General features: G+C 46.7%; 2 long non-coding RNA genes across 2 annotated transcripts in view; one reads left to right on the top strand and one right to left on the bottom strand.

The window, feature by feature from the left end:
* LOC125970608 (uncharacterized) overlaps positions 1-20,593 on the top strand; it is a 298,477-nt gene that overhangs the window by 58,667 nt on the left and 219,217 nt on the right. The window lies entirely within an intron of this gene.
* On the bottom strand, positions 4,483-5,662 carry LOC125970603 (uncharacterized). Its single transcript, XR_007482157.2, has 3 exons — positions 5,557-5,662; positions 5,328-5,471; positions 4,483-4,635 (listed from the first exon to the last, which is right to left on the bottom strand). It is a non-coding gene; the product is annotated as an uncharacterized lncRNA (long non-coding RNA).

Here is a 20,593-nt window from a genome sequence, read left to right as displayed (position 1 = left end):
AACCATTCAACCTTTCATTCAGGCAATCATTCATCAATGCTCATCATATGCATCTCACACAGTCTCCAAAAAGGAGTCTTCCTATCACATTGGTCCCAATTCATCCAAGCTCACCACACAACATTCATATATCTTTTTCAACTCAAGTTTCCTGGTAGAACAATCCACCAATTCAAAAAAACTTAACTAAAACAAACAACTGGCAAATTAATCTGAATTTTTTCTTTGTTTTTAAATTTGAAGAACTCAATCTCTCAGATTTAGCTTGCATTTAGAATTTTGTATAATCTTATAACACAATCAATCAATTATTCCTATTAAATGATTTTTCAAGATAGCGGCGCGTGCACACGCAGCGGCCACTCTCTGTCCCGTCAGTACGGTGATTTGTTCGTCTAATGAGTGTTCGTCCGACAGTCTTATGTGTTCGTCTCGTCGTGCTTTATCGTGCTACAAGTACAGCAGGCAGGTTCTGCTCGACATCGGCAGAAGTGGGTTTTGCGGCGTTCTGGACTTTGAAGCGTCGACATTAAAGGCGCTCGGACTGCTACGTCCTGAAACGTCGCCGACCTCACCCGCTATTCCTCCCCCGGTTGGGAGCCGTCGGAAACGGTGTGCGAGGAGGCAGAAGAGGGGCAAGCGCGGAGGCGTCCGGGCCAGGCTGGCGGCCAACCCATCGCGCCCGGCGGTGCCCTCCATTCTTCTGGCGAATGTTCAATCGCTGGACAACAAAATGGATTACGTTCGCCTGCTGAGGTCTACGAACCGGACGGTGCGGAACTGCTGTGTGCTCGTGTTCACCGAGACCTGGTTGAGTGACAACATTCCGGACTCTGCCGTGCATCTGGAGCGGCTAGCGTGCTATCGGGCGGACCGTGCCATTGTACGAGGGGAGAAGTCGCGAGGAGGTGGAATATGCGTCTACATCCGAGAAGAATGGTGCCGGGACTCTGTGGTGGTATGTAAGCACTGCTCGCCGCTTGTGGAGTTTGTGATCATTAAGTGCCGTCCTTTTTATCTGCCGAGGGAATTTACCGCGATTCTGCTAGTCGCGGTATACATCCCGCCTTCCAACATCGAAGGCGACAGGATCGCGGCGCTTGGTGAACTGTACCAGGCTGTCAGTGAACAGCAAACAGCGCACCCTGACGGTTTCACCATCTTCGCTCGAGACTTCAATCATGCCAACCTGAAGTCTGTTTTCCCGAGGCTTCACCAGCATGTTACTTTTCCGACACGTGGAGACAGCTTCCTGGACCTAGTCTACTCGGCGCAAAAGGGAGCTTTCAAAGCCACCCCCCTCCCCCATCTGGGGCTTTCTGACCATCTCACCGTTTTGCTTTTGCCCGCATACAGACAATTGGTAAAGGCATCCAGGCCGGTTCAGAGGCGGGTTCGGGTGTGGCCTGAGGGTGCCTCCGATGCACTTCGTGACTGCTTCGACACCACTGACTGGGACTTGTTTAAGCAGGCAGCCACCTACAACGATTGGACGGACATAGAGGAGTATACTGACTCTGTTACCTCTTACATCACGAAGTGCATCGATGATGTGACTTGCTCAAAATCCGTCGTCACTCGCGCGAACTGGAAGCCGTGGCTGACGGAGGCTGTCCTCAGACTGTTGAGGGCCAGGGACAAGGCTTTCAGAGCGGGGGATGAGGCTGGCTTGAGGACAGCGAGGGCCGACCTGTCCCGAGGCATCAAAGAAGCAAAGAAGGCGTTCTCGTGCAAGGTCTCCACCCACTTCAAGGACAGCAAGGACGCACGTAGCCTTTGGCGGGGCATTCAGACCATCACGGACTACAAGCCCGCGCCGAGGAGCTGTGAGGGCGACGTCCGTCTGCTGAACAATCTGAACCGCTTCTTTGCTCGCTTCGACGCCCAAAACAGCACTTGCCCGCTGAAGACCACTCCCCCCCCCCCCCCCCCACACGAGCAGCCCCTGCGCCTCTCTGCCGACGGTGTGAGGAGGGCGCTTGCCACTATTGACACCCGTAAGGCGGCGGGCCCTGACAACATCCCGGGTCGAGCGCTGAAGGACTGCGCTGGGGAGCTGTCGGGTGTCTTCAAGGACATCTTTAACGTTTCCCTGCAGCAGGCCATCGTCCCCTCGTGTTTCAAGGCTGCCACCATCGTTCCTGTGCCGAAGAAACCTGCACCGTCCTGCTTCAATGACTACCGCCCCGTGGCACTGACGCCCATCATCCTGAAGTGCTTTGAGCGGCTTGTCATGGAGCACATCAAGTCCGTTCTCCCCCCCACCATTGACCCTTTCCAGTTTGCGTACCGTGCCAAGCGGTCCTCTGAGGATGCCATCTGCTCTGCCCTCCACTCGGCCCTCACCCACCTGGAGAGAAAGGACTCATATGTGAGGTTGCTGTTTGTGGACTTCAGCTCTGCCTTCAACACCATTGTGCCGCAGCGACTCATCTGCAAACTCGACGAGCTGGGCCTCAGTACCTTCCTCTGCAACTGGCTACTGGACTTCCTCTGTCAGAGGCCTCAGGTGGTGCGTGTTGGCGACAAAATCTCCGCCAGCATCACGCTGAGCACGGGGGCCCCCCCAGGGCTGCGTGCTCAGTCCATTGCTCTTCACCCTGCTAACCCATGACTGCACTGCGACCTACAGCGACAACCGCATAGTGAAGTTTGCTGACGACACGACTCTGGTGGGTCTCATCACGAAGGGCGACGAGACTCGGTACAGGTCGGAAGTTGACCTTCTGACCACGTGGTGCAGGGACAACAACCTCCTGCTGAACGTCAATAAGACCAAGGAAATCATTGTTGACTTCCGGAAGGGTCACACAACACACCTGCCGCTGATCATCGACGGTGCTGTGGTGGAGAGGGTGAGCTGCACCAAGTTCCTGGGGGTGCACATCAGTGAGGACCTCTCCTGGTCCGCAAACACCTCGTCACTGGCAAAGAAAGCTCAGCGCCGCCTGTTCTTCCTGCGGAAGCTCAGGCGTGCATGTGCTCCTCAGGCAGTCCTGTCTACATTCTACCGTGGCACCATTCAGAGCGTCCTCACCAGTTGCATCGCTGTCTGGGGTGGTAACTGCACTGAACAGAACTTGAAGGCCCTGCAGCGCATAGTGAATACGGCTGGTAAGATTATTGGTGCTTCGCTCCCCTCCCTGAAGGACATTTACACTTCCCATCTCGCCCGCAAGGCAACCTCGATTGCGAGAGATGTGAGTCACCCGGCTCACTCTTTGTTTGACCTTCTGCCCTCTGGGAAGAGGTACAGGAGCCTGCGCTCCCGCACCACCAGACTCGCCAACAGCTTCTTTCACAAGGCTGTTAGGACCCTGAACTCGCTACCCCCTTCTGCGTAGCGTGCGGCACTGTTGCGCTATTTTCTGGAATGTCTGCTGTACGCGCACTTGCTCCTTTTTTGCTCCTCTTATTTATTTATTTATTTATTGTGTTATTTATTCATTATTTATTCAGCACGCTGTTGTTATACTTGTTTACTTGTTTGTCTGTTGTGAGCCATGTCTTGTCACCGTGGGATAGGGGGGAACGAAATTTCGATTTCTTTGTGTGTCTTTGGCATGTGGAGAAATTGACAATAAAGCTGACTTTGACTTTGACTTTGAAATGGTATTTTGGTGTCGGAATTGTCAATAACAATTTATCATAATTTAAAAAAAATATTGTTGGAAAAATATGGGGGGAAAAATGAAAGCATCTATTGAATTGATACAACTCTATCCATCCATCCATCCATCCATCCATCCATCCATCCATCCATCCATCCATCCATCCATCCATCCATCCATCCATCCATCTTCTTCCGCTTATCCGGGATCGGGTCACAGGGGCATCAGCTTTAGGAGGGACTCCCAGACTTCCCTCTCCCCAGCCACTTCATCCAGCTCATCCCGGGGATCCCAAGGCGTTCCCAGACCAGCTGAGAGACATAGTCTCTTCAGCGCGTCCTGGGTCATCCCCGGTGTCTCCTACCGGTCGGACATGCCCGGAACACCTCCCCAGGGAGGCGTCCAGGAGGCATCCTGATGAGATGCCCGAGCCACCTCATCTGGCTCCTCTCAACGTGGAGGAGCAGCGGCTCTACTCCGAGTCTCTCCCGGATGACCGAGCTTCTCACCTTATCTCTAAGGGAGAGCCCGGACACCCTGCGGAGTAAACTCATTTCAGCTGCTTGTACCCTGGATCTCGTTCTTTGGGTCACGACATTGATACTAACACATAACTAATTACTAGAACTAATACATTTAATATAATGACGCAACACACAATTTATACACGGACAACTAAATATAACTAAGTGGTGAAATATATTATCATAATTTAGATTAAATTAATTTAATTCAATGAAAAAAAATTAAACAATGACTATTTTGTGCATTTAACTTTAAACTTTAATAATAGAACATTTTAAACAGATCAATAAACAAGTAACAAGAAATACAAACAATAGAACAAAAAATAAAATATAATTACCACAAAAACACCCTCTGGGGGAAAATTAGGGCCGTCGGGGAATCTTTGGTTTCACGTAGTCAATGGAACCCTTTTGGTGGCATTTGTGGCGTCCATGAGCTCCACTTGCTCTCTTTTTATTTTAAAGGCCACAACATGAAACGCCTCTTCTTCCAGTTTCTGCGTAAAGTGTCATGATAATTTATTAAGTGTTTAAAACACCACGAGAAAACATGATGGATGGATGGATGGATGGATGGATGGATGGATGGATGGATGGATGGATGGATGGATGGATGGATGGATGGATGGATGGATGGATGGATGGATGGATGGATGGGTAAGTAAGTAGGTAGGTAGGTCAGACAGACAGACAGCCAGACAGCCAGCCAGACAGCCAGACAGACAGACAGACAGACAGACAGACAGACAGACAGATAGATAGATAGATAGATAGATAGATAGATAGATAGATAGATAGATAGATAGATAGATAGATAGATAGATAGATAGATAGATAGATAGATAGATGGATTGATCGATCGATAAATTAAAACCTAAACCAGTTTGATTAATTTAATGAACATAATGTCAACCACAATGATTTTATACAGTTAAGGAAGCAAGTGAAATTGTATGTCTTCCTGATAGGGCTGTATCTGAGACAAAATCTTATAAAGTTGATGATCCAGATTTTGAGAAAACTCCTAAAACAGAATCTGACTTCAGCCTTGATGATGATGAGCCACTGATAGCAGTGCATCCCAAGTAAATAACAGTATTGATTCAATTTAGAATACCTTAGTTTATTTAGAATACCTTAGATAAAGGTACCAAAAGCAAGCAGTTTAAAAACTGCTTGCTTTTGGTACCTTTATCACAGTATTTTCTGTGGAGTGGAGCTCCACGCCACCGGAACAGGATGTCTTCAGGTGCGTCATGGACAGCCGCTGTCCGACTGTTACCTGGAAAAGGTTGGTCTCTCGCCACCTGACCACCTTTATTTCCCTTTGATCCTATAATGAAAATGTCAAATTAGTACTAGCTGTTGAAATGTAGATCTAGACTACAATTACTAAGGCAACAAAGCTAGAGACATACTCAAGAAACTGGTGTCAAATTTCTGTCCTACAAAACCAGTGTCTTGCATGTTTAGACGTCTCCCTCCTCTAATATGCATGATTGTATGCAAACTGCACGGGTGATATTAGAGGAGTGAGCTATCTAAAGCTTGGAAGGGATCAGGCCTTGATGCCCTCTGGCAGGGGTCCTTATATTTCTGACACGTAACGGGTCCGTGGTGCAAAAGAGGTTGGGGACCACTGCCCTAAGCGACCTTCATCCATCCATCCATCTTCTTCCGCTTATCCGGGGTCGGGTCGCGGGGGCAACAGCTTCAGGAGGGACTCCCAGACTTCCCTCTCCCCAGCCACTTCATCCAGCTCATCCCGGGGGATCCCAAGGCGTTCCCAGGCCAGCTGAGAGACATAGTCTCTCCAGCGCGTCCTGGGTCGTCCCCGGGGTCTCCTACCGGTGGGACATGCCCGGAACACCTCCCCAGGGAGGCGTCCAGGAGGCATCCTGATAAGATGCCCGAGCCACCTCATCTGGCTCCTCTCAACGTGGAGGAGTAGCGACTCTACTCCGAGTCTCTCCCGGATGACCGAGCTTCTCACCCTATCTCTAAGGGAGAGCCCGGACATCCTGCGGAGAAAACTCATTTCGGCCGCTTGTATCCGAGATCTCGTTCTTTCGGTCACGACCCATAGCTCGTGACCATAGGTGAGGGTAGGAGCGTAAATCGACTGGTAAATTGAGAGCTTTGCCTTTTGGCTCAGCTCTCTCTTCACCACAACGGACCGGTACAGGGTCCGCATTACTGCCGACGCTGCACCGATCCGCCTGTCGATCTCACGCTCCATCCTCCCCTCACTCGTGAACAAGACTCCAAGATACTTGAACTCCTCCACTTGGGGCAGGATCTCATCCCCGATCCGGAGAGGGCATTCCACCCTTTTCCGATCGAGGACCATGGACTCGGATTTGGAGGTGCTGACCCTCATCCCGACCGCTTCACACTCGGCTGCGAACCGTTCCAGCGAGAGCTGGAGATCACGGCCTGAAGAAGCCAACAGCACCACGTCATCTGCAAAAAGCAGAGACGCGATGCTGAGGTCCCCAAACCGGACCCCCTCAACGCCTCGGCTGCGCCTAGAAATTCTGTCCATAAAAATTATGAACAGAATCGGTGACAAAGGGCAGCCTTGACAAAGGTCCTAAGCGACCTTACTCAAGTGAAATGTGAGTGTGTGATATATCTATATTTAGACACACACACACGCACACAATGTTAGAGGGAGAACAATCAGTTTACTTTTTTTAAACAAAAGATGCCCAATAGGACCGAAACCCCACGTGTCAGCACCATCTTGATGGGGCGGATCTAAAACAGAAAGAGATTAATAAACATCAATACTTCATGAAAGAGAGGTAGCGAAAAGAGAGAGATTGATTTTACAGTAGAGACAATGCCGTCTGTCGTAAACAGGACACCCTCCTCATGGCGGATGTCCTTCAAGGCTTTGTCAATGCTTGGAGGGTACAGCAGAGCTGTCCCCTTCACCTCCAAATCTGCCGTCACCTCCATCCCTCCAGCCACGTAAATGGTGGTGTTGTGCCGGGAGAAGAGGACCCCTTCTTCTCTTCCCCGGACAAAATTAATAAAGCGAAAAGTACTTCCGACAGAGATAAAATTCTCAAACAGAACAAATTTGCACAGATGGTGGCCATCACAGAAGGCCACCACTGTGTCATAGTGGGAGGCCCCAGCCTCCACCGTGCCATCCTCTTTTAGGACCCATCTTGTATATTTTGTCATGGTTTTTAAGGCCACCACTTTGGCCGTGAGCGCCGCCGGCAATTGATGGAGCGTCCAGAGGTTTTCCACTTTGAAAATAAAAATAATAACTGGTCAGCAGAGATATAATTATTATAGCACTTATATATGGTTTAATTAGTCTACATAATGACAGAAATTGATTTCATAAAATAGCTGTCAAACTTGGATCAAGGAGAGGACTCGGATGCAGAGTGACAACAAAAAAGGAATTTATTCTAACAGGCTGGAGTCAGCAAAAAAACAAAAGAGGGAAAACGAGGTGGCAAAAAACAAAAACTGAAATACACAGAGCTTAGGCTTGATGACAAAGGTTTCTTCAATAACTAGGTTCTCAAAAAGGACTCTTTAACTGACAATCGCTGGTGCTCTGGACGGGACAAGACGCACTGGCACAAGACAAGGGGAAGACTCTGACTAAATACACAGAGAAGGGTAAGGGCACAGGTGCAGACAATTAGGATTAAGGAAGGCAAGCAGACTGACGCACAGAGGAAGGACTCACGAACTGAAACGAGAGGAGAGTTACTTATCAAAATAAAACAGGAAGTGACAATACGACAAAAAAGACAAAACAACAAGGACCTACAAAACATAACGGCATGAGACATACCTCTGGCCGCATAATTCCCGAGTGACTTCTTCGAAGGGCTTCAAAATGTCACAGGCCTGCTTTATTCCCTCCCATTCCTCTGGTGTTAGGATTGATAATTTTGGATTTGCAAGTGCTAAAGTTGTAATTATTGCATCTTTGTTCACAAGAGTACTTTGGATCATGTAGAACAGGGGTGCTCAATACGTCAATCGCGATCGACCAGTCGATCGCCAAGCTACTACTGACGTTTAAAAAAAAAAGAAAAATGCTGTATGCTAGAATCCAGGCCATCGCTTGATTGACATACAGGTAGGCCTGTCGGGAGGCAATCACAGTGAACCGCACATGAGCAATAGACAGTGACTACAACCCCTCACCGCAGCATGTTTAACGGCCGCGCACACACAAACCGCCAACGTTTATAAGCTTATCAACGCACGCACTCGCTTTTTTTCTTTTCTCCCAGCCGGTGTTACATGTCAACTTGCTCCCATGTTATCTTGCTCCCCGTCTCGAGTTACGACTGTTAGGGTAAAGCGAGTTGCGCAGTTTTGTGTTTCGCGAAAGAATTTCATTGTACGAAGAAAAGTGCTTTCCTTTTGTACACATGACAATAAACACTTTGAATCTTGCAGATTTGTCACAAGCGACGTGGAACTTGCCTGATTGCAAAACTGTTCAAATTCTCAATAAAAACGTTGAACGAAATGTCTCGTTTACATTTTGGACTGGCTGCAAGAAATAGCAAACACTAAAAAAAAAAAAAATGAAAAAATAGAACAGTTATAAGCGGGATTTGAACCCGTGACGCAAAGAAATAAAGCACAGCTCACTTGCCACCGCCTGAACCGCTGTGCTATCGTACACGCACTGCAACAGGAACAAATTATCTTAAATATAGCCAAAACTAAATTACTCGGCGAGGGTACGTGTTGACGTGATGCCTTGTGTCTACCCGCCCATGTTAACTGGCTCCTCGGAACCAACTTGACATGGTCGCGTTCCCAGGCTCCACACCAAACTCGCAGCAGGGAATCATGCATTTATGACATGATCAACTTTCTAGACACATAAGGAATGGGTTCAAGCACTAAAGCAGCGGTGTTATATTGATCGGCTTTGTGTATTAATAGGAGTGTGGAGAGAACAGAATTTCACAAATGGTTGTCTGTCATGCGATGCGACGCGTGGTGGGTGAGCGGTGTGATATACAAAGGTTTACCGCTGAAAAGATGGTACACTTGCACAGCCCCCCAACCAAGGATGATTTACTGTTCTGCTAAGTTTAATATCAGAGCACTCTTTGCACAATGTTGACATTCAAAAGTCTTTAGAGGCATTTGAACACACGCGCGCCCAATGTTCAAGTTTGTTTGCACCACCATGTCAGGGATGATGTCATTGCATGGATTTTGAAATAGTAGTGTAAGGACCGTTAAAATGTGATGAATAATTAGAGACAAACAACTGAAAAGTCAATAAAGGTGAATTTTACTTGTGTAACACAAACATAATGTAATACAATACAACATAAATTAGACTCGCACGAGGAAGCTGTCTCCCTTGACCAATTGCTCATGATGGAGAACTCCGAATGGAATACAACTTAACAGATCAGGTAAACATCTTTATTTAAGTAGCTTGGTGAGGAAGGCAATACGTAACTTTCAATAAAAAGAAAAAAAACAAAGAAAAAAAAAAGGCCAAATACACAAAGGGCAACAGTAATCCTTCTCCACATTTGGTTCACCCACACATTTTGAATGGTACCACATGCAGCAAAAGGAGCACTCTATTTGTGCGGCACAAAAGGAGAATATACATTCTAACAAAGTGTAAAGCTCATTTGGACGTTGTCAGGTCATACCCAATCGACTACTTCTTCCAAATCTTCCGCCCCACACACTCTACAAATATTTGACAATTCATCTGCAAAATATAATATGTACATACTTCATATCAAATAATCCCAGGTTGTTGTTTGGTGGAGGGGATCTATACAATATACGCAATTCCTTGCAGAAAAGGGAACAACCATTTTCCCTTCACACACTTAGTTTGAATGATCAAGTTTGTTTGCCCCACTGCTTCAGGTATTCTGAGAGGGGAATTCACAGGGGCCAATTAAAAACATTAAAAATGCTACCAGGTGTCTCGTTAGATTGCTAGGTTGGGGAGATAGTTACATTTATTTTTCACACCTGTGTATTACTAGTTTATAAAAAGGCCCCAAAAATCATTAAAAAAATTCAGTCAGTTTAGGAGACAGAGACACAAAGACATATAGAGACAAACAAACAGGTAGTGTTATGGCTACTCAAGCAAGGGTGTTAATGCTACCCCTGGTAATTTGGATGTAGTTATTCAAAGACAAAATGATATAGCAGAACTCATTGTCTCACAGCAAAATGTATCTAAATTACCTGTGAAAGAAACACATGTTTTTGATGGTTATCCATTGGCATATCAGTCGTTTATTCATGCATTTGAACATTTAATTGAAGATAAAACTAAAAATGATCAAAACAGACTATACTATCTCGAACAGTTCACTTCTGGTTTGCCTAGAGATCTGGTTCGCAGCTGTTTGCACAAGGGAGGAGGCAGGGGCTATAAGGAAGCAAGAGACCTGTTAAAAGAGAACTTTGGGAATGAAGTAAAGGTTTCTGCTGCTTACCTGGAGGAAGTTTTGAATTGGAGAGCGATTAAAGCTGAGGATGGGAAAATGATGCACGCATATTCAATGTATTTAAGAGGATGCTGTAATGGAATGCAAGACTTACAGTATTTAGAGGAACTTGAGATCCCAACAAATCTAAGATTAATCGCATCCAAACTGCCCTACAAGCTCAGGGAAAAATGGCGGGCCACAGCCTATGAGACACAGCAGAGAACTGGAAGTAGAATCAGATTCCATTACCTTGTGGATTTTGTGGAAAAACATGCTAAGATGCTTTTGGATCCCTTATTTGGAGACATTCAAGACCAAAACCCCACAAAAAGGCCCATTCCGAGATTCCAACCAAAATCATCCATCCATCCATCCATTTTCTGAACCGCTTAGTCCCCACGGGGGTCGCGGGCGTGCTGGAGCCTATCCCAGCCGTCATCGGGCAGTAGGCGGGGGACACCCTGAAGTGGTTGCCAGCCAATCGCAGGGCACACAGAGACAGACAACCAATCGCACTCACACTCACACCTAGGGACAATTTGGAGTCTTCAATCGACCTACCAAGCATGTTTTTGGAATGTGGGAGGAAACCGGAGTGCCCGGAGAAAACCCACGCGGGCCCGGGGAGAACATGCAAACTCCACACAGGGAGGGCCAGAGGTGGAATCGAACCCGCACCCTCCTAACTGTGAGGCGGACGTGCTACCCAGTGCGCCACCGAGCCGCCCAACCAAAAGCAATCAAAGGTAAAAACAGCAGTTTTGCTACTTCAGTGGCAGTGAACACACAAACAGGAAACACTGTAAGGCAATCAGCTCGTCCACCAGTAACCCCTCAAACCTCACCCAGTTCTAACATCTCTTCCTGTGGATCCTGCAAAGGGAGACATGCTCTGATTGATTGCTCATTTTTCAAAGCAGAGGCACATGAAAACAAGGTTGAATTCCTAAGAAGTCATGGACATTGTTTTGGTTGCCTGTTGAAAGGTCATTCAAGCAAAAATTGTAAAAGGAGATTAATGTGCTATGTCTGTCAAATGAAGCATCCTACTGTTCTCCATATTAACAATGCAATAATTCCCAAACAGACTAATCAAACAACAATGGCCACTGCTGAGACAGAAGAGACCCCCATAAGCAGCGCTCTTGTTTCAGCAGGCAATGCAACCGGGGCCGGGAGAGAGCCAGCACTGGCAATTCTTCCTGTCAGGGTTAAGGTGGCAAAAGGGGACAGGTATATTCAAACCTATGCCTTCCTTGATCCCGGCAGCGCAGCAACATTTTGCACAGAAAAATTAATGAACCAGCTAAATGCAAAAGGACGCAAAACAGAAATACTTTTGCGAACAATGGGGCAGGAAAGGCCGGCAGGGACCTATGAGGACAGACGACTGGAGGTGGGGGACTTGGAGGGCTGCACATATCTCGACCTGCCAAACGTTTACACACAAAGTAATATCCCTGTCTCAAAGGAAAACATTATGACACAAGCTGACCTGAAGAGATGGCCATATCTCAGTGGCATCCAGTTAAAGAAGATCGAGGCGGATATTGACCTCCTCATTGGAATTGATGTTCCTCAAGCAATGGAGCCGTGGAACATAATAAACAGTCATGACAACGGACCCTATGCAGTTCATACCTGACTAGGATGGGTGGTAACTGGACCACTCAATGTTGACAGTGTTGCAGAATCTGGGCCCATTTCAGTGTCAAGTAATAGAATATCTGTTGTTGAGTTGAATGATTTACTCATAAGACAATATAACCAGGATTTCTCTGAAAACATGTATGAGGAGAAAAATTAGATGGCAGTTGAGGATTAACGTTTCATGGAGATTGCATCCAGCTCAGCATTCCTTAAAGATGGCCATTATCATCTACCACTGCCTTTCAGGGATAAAGCCAAGGTCATGCCTGATAACTATCATGTGGTAAAAGAACGCACACTGCACCTTGTGAAAAGGTTCAAGAAGAATAGAACATATGCAGAAGAATACACCTCCTTTATGGAGGACATTCTCAAAAAAGATTATGCAGAAAAAGTTCCACCTCAGCAGCTTCACAGAATGGATGGGCATGTGTGGTACATCCCACATCATGGTGTTTACCGTAAACAAAAGCTCAAGCTGAGAGTGGTGTTTGACTGTACATCCTCCTTTCAAGGAAAATCTCTGAATAAGGAGCTTCTCCAAGGTCCAGACTTAACAAACACCCTCATTGGAGTGCTATTAAGATTTTGACAAGAACAAATAGCAGTTATGGCAGACATTGAGGCAATGTTTTATCAAGTGCATGTTGAAGAAAAGGACAGAGACTTCCTTAGGTTTTTGTGGTGGCCAGAGGGTGATATCAGCAAACCACTTTGCATTTACAGGATGAAAGTTAATCTCTTTGGCGCTGTATCATCCCCGAGCATTGCCAATTTTGCCCTGCATCAAACTGCTGATGACAATCAGAACCACTACTCTGATGAAGTGATGAAAACAATCAAAACTAACGTTTATGTAGATGATTGTCTTCGATCTGTGGCCACAACTGACCAAGCCATCAAGCTTGTCAAAGATCTAACTGAAGCCTGCAGCCAGGGAGGTTTCACATTGACAAAATGGGGCAGCAATAACCATGAAGTGTTAACAAGCATTCCTGTACACCACAGAGCAAAAGCAGTCAAGGAACTGGACATTGATAGAATAAAGATGACAGAACAAATCTCAAGCTACTCTTTTATTTTTGTGGTGACAATTTCTGGAATGCAAGAGTAGCCATAACACTGAGAGTCCTGAACCAAATGAGATACAAACGCTTGCAAATCCTGTTTCAGGGCCGCAGCAGGCACTTGGCATCTGCATCTTAAATTGAAGTTGAGGATTCTGGGTAGTGTGGCCGAGCGCTTTACAGCACTGGATTAAGGCTCCGGTCTCTCATGAGGAGACCGGTGAAAGAAGGCACACATATGTGTGTGCAGGATACGTTTCCAACTGAGAAGCCCAGAAGTGCTCCAAGTGACCATCGGCAAACGCCATTTGGATTCCACAATTGTTTCTCAGTTCGATGAGCTCTTCCTTGATGTTGCTATCATCATCAACATCTTCCATATTCTGCTTAAAAGGGTGCCGGATCCAGTCGTCACAGGGTTGTAGCTCTCCACACGAGAAGTAGTCATCAAATGAGGTGCACAGTATCTGCAGATGCTCAACAATTTTTGAAACGAAATCTGGATGTAGGGAAGCATCCTCTGTGACTGTTTCTTCAAGGGAAGGAACATTTGTCAAGTTCCCTTTCTTTACACGCCTAATCCACAACACAATTTTGTCTTTGAATGTCGCCAACTTCTCACTTGCAATCAAAATGTTCATCCCTCTTCCTTGTAGTGAGCGATTTAGCTCATTGAGTGCTGTGAACACATCAGCCAAATAGGCAAGCATTTGAACAAATTCAGAATCGTCAAAATATCCAGTCAGTTCTTGTCCCAGTCCGTGGAGAAACTGCTGAATTTCTTCTCGCAATTCAAATATACGAGATAGCACACGCCCACGTGTCGGTATGGTACAACAGCACAGTCTGTTCCTGACCCACTTCCTCACAAAATGACTGAAACAGTCGATGATTCAGAGCACGACCACAAATCATATTCACAATCTTCACACAAATCTCCAAAGTCTTTTTCAGGTCTGGGGTCAATGTTTTTGCTGCAAGAGCCTGCCGATGAAGAAAGCAGTGGGTAATCTTCAGGTCAGGAATTTCTTTTCTCATCAATGCAGCAAACCCTGAACAATTGCCCAGCATGGCTGGTGCACCATCAGTGCATATCGAACCAATCCTGTCAAGATGAAGTTGGTATCTTGTGGAGAATTCTTTTATCATCTATGGCTTTCGATGTTGTCTTCAGACAGAAGAGAAAACTTTCTTCCACTTCATTGTTTTTCACGTACCGGACTAATACCAATAGCTGACAACAATTTGACACATCTGTTGACTCATCCACTTGTAGGCTAATCTTTACTGGACTGGCCTTGTTGTCAACATCAACTTGCTCCAGGATATCATCACTCATGTCGATGATTCGGTTACGGATTACATCATTTGATAAGGCACTTGTTGCAGTTTTCTCGCAGCTTCCTGACAGAACAGTCTTTGCTATTTCAAGGGCACACGACTTGATCAATTCCTCGGCAATTGTATGGGGCTTCTTTGACTTAGCAACCAGGTATGCAACTTGATAAGAAGCGTGTAGTAAAGGTTTCGCTGTTGGTGGATTTTCACCAGCAGTGTGTCAGCAAAGTGCCAGCACGATCAAACCTAGCTCTTTAGACTCGAAATGTTGCAATATCATTCCCTGCATCCTTGCCACTATGTCTGTTCTTAAAATGTTCATCGAGCTTTGATGGCTTCAAATTTGCGTTGGAGGACATGGTGCTGCATAGGATACACTGTGGACGTGTACCATCCTTCTCAGTAACACACGTGAAGCCATACTGAACATAGTCATCATTCCACTTTCGTTTCTTGGACAAACTGAAGATAAACCTGGAAAACAAGAATTTTGTTATTTTTTGTTTTTTATGTGCAAGAGGGAGACAAAAGGCAAAGCTCCCTGTAATGAGTGTCTCCTCAACTTCAAAGAGTAACAAAGCAAAATTGAAGTTACAATAAAAGTGTATGTTATGACTATATTACTTTATACAATTGACTTTGTTTTGTTTATCTAAATACTGGTGTAGGTCTACAAAAGAAAAGTATAGTGTGCATGTCTGTGATACATGTCTATACATGGTGTAATATTGTGCATGTAAAGTTTACATGCACAATATCACACCACATTACATTGCAAACTTTTACATGTTTGATTTTTTCAAAAACATTTATATAAACTATGAACACTGAGAGGTTATTAATGATTATAGCATGGCATTGTAATTATGAGAAAAGCGTATTACTACTAAATATACAGCACGAGTCAGTACACATACATACCTTCTTAGGTCGACCTCGGCTGATGACTGAAGAGAAACTAACAGTGTGAAGCCGAAGCAGGCTTATGCAGTGAGTGACACGTACTAGACACGTTGTGATCAATGTTTTCTGAGTAACTGTGTTCTGAAGTATACCTGTCAAAATCATGTTAGCTTCCCAAGTTTTTATTGTGTATTGTTATTCGTTTAACAGTACTTAACTTTATTACTTACAAAAATAAATTAAAACTACATAAAATACGAATAATAAATGAATAAAAATTATTATATATAATATATATTAAATAATTATTATAATAATAATTGGTTTACTTTACAGCTATAAGGCTTAATTAGCATTATGTCACGTGCTGGTGCCACCTGCGACGGGACCACGCCCCCAGAACGTGGCGGCCTTGGTGGATTCCGGCGCGGAGGGGAACATCATGGACATTAGCCTGGCGCGTCAGTGGGGTGTCGGCTTCCTCCCGCTGAGCCCGTCCATTCCCGCACGTGCCATTGATGGCCGTCTGATTGGCGAGGTGGCTTTCGTGACGGAACCGGTTAAGGTAATGCTCTCCGGCAATCACCACGAGACCATCCAGTTTTTTCTTCTTTCCCTCCCAGGACAGCAGCTCATCCTGGGGCACCCTTGGTTTTGGCAGCACAACGCGGTGCTGGACTGGGAGGTGGGGGTGGTACGGCAGTGGAGCGAACGCTGCCATCGAGTGTGCCTGATGGCGGCCACCAGCCCACTCGGCAGAGCCCCGCCCAGGTACAGTCCCGACATCTCCAATGTCCCAGCAGTTTATCACGAACTCAAGGAGGTTTTTAGTAAAGCCAGGGCCGCTTCTCTTCCTCCACACCGGTCCTACAATTGCGCCATCGACCTGTTGCCCGGCACCTTCCCTCCCAAGGGACGCGTCTACTCCCTGTCCGCTCCTGAGCGCCGGGCTATGGAGGAATACATCCGGGAGTCCCTGGCAGCCGGTATCATACGGCCGTCCTCTTCACCTGCGGGAGCGGGGTTTTTCTTCGTGAAGAAGGAGGGCACGCTCCGCCCGTGTATCGACTATCGGGGAATAAAGGAGATCACCGTAAAGAACCGATACCCTCTGCCTCTTCTTTCTTCCGCCTTTGAGAGCCTTCAGGGTGCCACCATCTTCACAAAGCTGGATCTTCGCAACGCCTACCACCTGATCCGCATCCGGGAGGGAGACGAGTGGAAGACGGCTTTCAACACCCCGAGCGGACACTACGAGTACTTGGTGGTTCCGTTTGGGCTCACCAACGCCCCAGCAGTTTTCCAGTCCCTGATAAACGACGTGTTACGAGACATGCTGGACAAATTTGTGTTCGTTTATTTGGACGACATCCTCATCTTCTCCCGCTCGCTTCCTGAGCACATCAAGCATGTTCGGGCGGTGCTGCGACGCCTCCTAGAGAATTCGCTCTACGTGAAGGCAGAGAAGTGCGAGTTCCACGCCTCCTCTGTCAAATTCCTCGGCTACGTGGTGCGTGAGGGATCCATCGAAACGGACCCTGGGAAGGTGGAGGCGGTCACGTCATGGCCTCTTCCCGAGACACGCAAGCGGCTGCAACAATTCTTAGGTTTCGCGAACTTTTATCGACGTTTTATCCATGGATACAGCACGGTGGCCGCGCCACTCACCGCCCTTACCAGCCCCGCCTCCCCATACAAATGGACAGAACGGGCGGAACAGGCATTTCAGGAGCTTAAGAGGAGGTTCACATCCGCTCCCATCCTCAGAGTTCCCGATCCCGACAGACAGTTCGTGGTCGAAGTGGACGCCTCGGACGTGGGTGTCGGGGCGGTGTTGTCTCAACGTAGCCGCCAAGACGATCGTCTCCATCCGTGCGCCTTCTTTTCTCGCCGTTTGTCAGCCTCAGAAAGGAACTATGACATCGGTAATCGGGAGCTCCTCGCCGTCAAGTTGGCTTTGGAGGAGTGGCGACATTGGCTGGAGGGCGCCACCACTCCGTTCATTGTCTGGACCGACCACCGCAACTTGGAGTATCTGAGATCGGCCAAGAGACTGAACGCGAGACAAGCACGGCTCTGTTCTTTGACCGGTTTGAGTTCTCTCTTTCCTACAGACCGGGTTCCCGTAACGCGAAGGCGGACGCCCTGTCGCGTTTGTTTCCTGGTGGGGAGGAGGGACAGGGTCCGCCTCCCACTATCCTCCCGAGCTCGGTTCGGGTGGCGGCTCTCACATGGGAGATCGAACGCCAAGTGGAAGCCGCATCACGCGATCAACCCGGCCCCAGCAACTGCCCGGAGGGTCGCCTGTTCGTCCCTGAAGGCCTGCGATCGGCCGTGCTGCAATGGGCGCACGACTCACGCCTGGCCTGTCATCCCGGCGCTGCACGCACGAGGTACGTGGTGGCACAGCGTTTCTGGTGGCCCACCTGGCAAGTGGACACCAGCGATTACGTCAGAGCCTGCTCAATCTGTAACCGCTACAAGACGTCTACTCGTCCTCCGGCCGGGCTGCTTCCACCCTTGCCGGTTCCCCAGCGTCCCTGGTCTCACCTGTCAATTGACTTTGTCACAGGCCTCCCCCCCTCAGAGGGAAACACGGTGGTCCACACGGTGGTAGACCGTTTTAGCAAGATGACGCATTTCATCCCTCTGCCTAAGCTCCCATCTGCGAAGCAGACGGCGTCCATCATGGTGCGGGAGGTGTTTCGTCACCACGGTCTTCCACAAGACCTCGTGTCAGACCGAGGACCTCAATTCGCGTCCACCTTCTGGATGGAGTTCTGCCGACTCCTCGGCGCCACGGCCAGCCTCTCCTCGGGGTTTCACCCTCAGTCCAACGGTCAAGCGGAGCGCCTGAACCAGGAACTGGGCAGGGCTCTCCGATGCATGGCCGCCGGGGACCAGCGCGGTGGGATTCAACAGCTTCCCTGGGTAGAGTATGCTCACAATTCCCTTCCCAGCTCGGCCACGGGACTTTCGCCTTTCCACTGCGTCTTCGGGTACCAGCCACCCTTGTTCGCCCACCAGCGGCACGGCGGTTGTTTACATAAAGGACAAAGGATTCGATCACAGGATGACGAAGATGACGAAGGGGCCCACGTTTGAAGGATTTAATGATTTGGAGTGAGACAAGGTTTGAAAAATTTATTTATGTTATAGTTATTTGATATATTTTATTTCGTGTAGCAACTTGTACCGTAATTTTCGGACTATAAGTCGCTCCGGAGTATAAGTCGCACCAGCCACAAAATGTCCCAAAAAGTGAAAAAAAAACATATATAAGTCGCTTCAGAGTGTAAGTCACATTTTGGGGGGCAATGTATTCGACAAAATCCCACACCAAGAACAGTCATGAACGAGCAACAACAGGCTAAACGATAGCAACAACAGGCTAAAAGATAGGTATGCTAATGTGACAAACACAAACAAAGAGCTGAGAACGGGGCTGACGTAACATATAGAGTTATTAAAGACAACTATTACATAAATAACGTTTATAAAACCATCTGTGTCACTCCAATTCATAAAATCTATCGATCGTTCGATACGATAGCAACAACAGGCTAAACGATAGGTATGCTAACGTGACAAACACAAACGAAGAGCTGAGAATGGGCCTGACGTAACATATAGAGTTATTATAGAGAACTATTACATAAATAACACGTTTATAAAACCATCGGTGTCGCTCCAATTCAATAAATCCATCGATCGTTCTTTGTCAACAACGGGTGCGCGCGGCTGACGGCGCTTGCAATTCAAAATATTCCACAGGCCCTTATAACGATATATAAATTATGTTTCAAATAACTATTATATAAGCAATATTATAAAAACCATCTGTGCACTTTAAATGATTAAATCCATCGATCAAATTCCTCGTCCTTTGTCAACAACGCCGCGCGTGCGTCCTGACGTCAGCCTCATCGTTATTTCACAGATCTACTGTATAACTATATTGTAGCGTTAATAAAGTACAAGGAAAGACGTGGGTTTGGTAAACGGCTCTTTATTTAACAAAACAAAATTCCAAGCGTGTGGAAGAGAGCTCCATACAATAGGACCGGGTGTGCGTAAAAGCCAAGTCCGAGCCCCATGCACCGTCCGCGGACAGCTACCCGGCCGAGCGCCGGCCCCCGACTTCGATCCACGGAGGTGAACGAGAGCTCAGTAGAGCTGGACCGGGCGTCCGTAAAAGCCATAATAGTTTTTCAAGCCTTTTATGTCACTCCAAATCCTTAAATCCTTCAATCTCTGCGTCTTCCGTGTCACTTTGAAACAAAGCCGCTAATGATGCCGGTAGTACGTACGTGGGTACGTTTATCTTTTATGTAAACAACCGCCGTGCCACTGACGTCACTTGAAATTCAAATTACAGTATGCTTTGGTACATCACGGTTCTCCAAACTTTCTTTCTGTTGCTCGATTACTGTTTTCGGCTGCATATTTTACAACTTGAAGTTTGTTACCTGCAAAATATGAGTTTCTTTTTGGTGCCATTTTTCTTAAGCCCTTCCCATTTAGAGCGGCCTCATCCAGTTTCGTCTGAAAATATATATTTTTCAGATGTATTTTTTTTGTTTTGTTTATTTGGTTGTTTCATCAGTCAAAGTCTGCTTTATTGTCGATTTTTTTCATATGCCAAGACACACAAAGAGATCAAAATTATGTTTCCACTATCCCACGGTGACAAGACATAGTACACAATATGCATACAAGTAAACAACACAAAAAAAAAACAAGAAGGCACAAACAATGAATAAATAAGAGTGATGAATAAATAATAAATAAACAAATAACATAATAAATGTAAGAGGAGCAAAAATGGAGCAAGTGTGCATACAGCAGACAGTGGACTTGGATATGGCGCTTTAAAGTGTTAATTGCTTTATTTGATTTTTTTCTTTATTTTTTATGTTTTGAATATGTTCAAGATAAAGATATAAAAGCATGTGAAGTGATCAACTATACTAAAAATAACATGTGAAGTGGTCAACTATACCTGTAAGTAAGTGATG

The sequence above is a fragment of the Syngnathus scovelli genome, chromosome 6 (assembly GCF_024217435.2).
Source record: "Syngnathus scovelli strain Florida chromosome 6, RoL_Ssco_1.2, whole genome shotgun sequence".
Taxonomy (NCBI): domain Eukaryota; kingdom Metazoa; phylum Chordata; class Actinopteri; order Syngnathiformes; family Syngnathidae; genus Syngnathus; species Syngnathus scovelli.
This window is presented reverse-complemented; position numbering and strand designations above follow the sequence as displayed.